This window comes from Galeopterus variegatus, unplaced genomic scaffold (genome assembly GCF_000696425.1).
Source record: "Galeopterus variegatus unplaced genomic scaffold, G_variegatus-3.0.2 Scaffold2392, whole genome shotgun sequence".
Classification (NCBI taxonomy): domain Eukaryota; kingdom Metazoa; phylum Chordata; class Mammalia; order Dermoptera; family Cynocephalidae; genus Galeopterus; species Galeopterus variegatus.
Genome location: NW_007728503.1, coordinates 265,176 through 265,488, shown reverse-complemented (window position 1 = coordinate 265,488; position 313 = coordinate 265,176).

Sequence of the window (313 nt, the reverse complement as noted above, 5' to 3'; positions counted from 1 at the left end):
GATCACACACAAAGCACCTACTATGTGCCTATGCAAAGAGCACCTACTATGTGCCAAGCTCTGAGCCAGGCATTCCAACATGACCCCACCAGGGAGGGATCAGGATCTCCATTTTGCAGAGGTGAGAACTGAAATTTGGGGTGACTTAGCCATCATGGCACAGGCAGAGAGGTAACGCGAGGCTCACCTCAAGCCTCCCGTCATTTTCCCGTCACATCTGTCCTGCCCCAGGCACACGGGCCAGGGGGCTCCCCAACCAGGGCCAACTTGTGACTCTTCTGGCAGGCTCTTGGGTTGGAAAGGCCAGACCAGC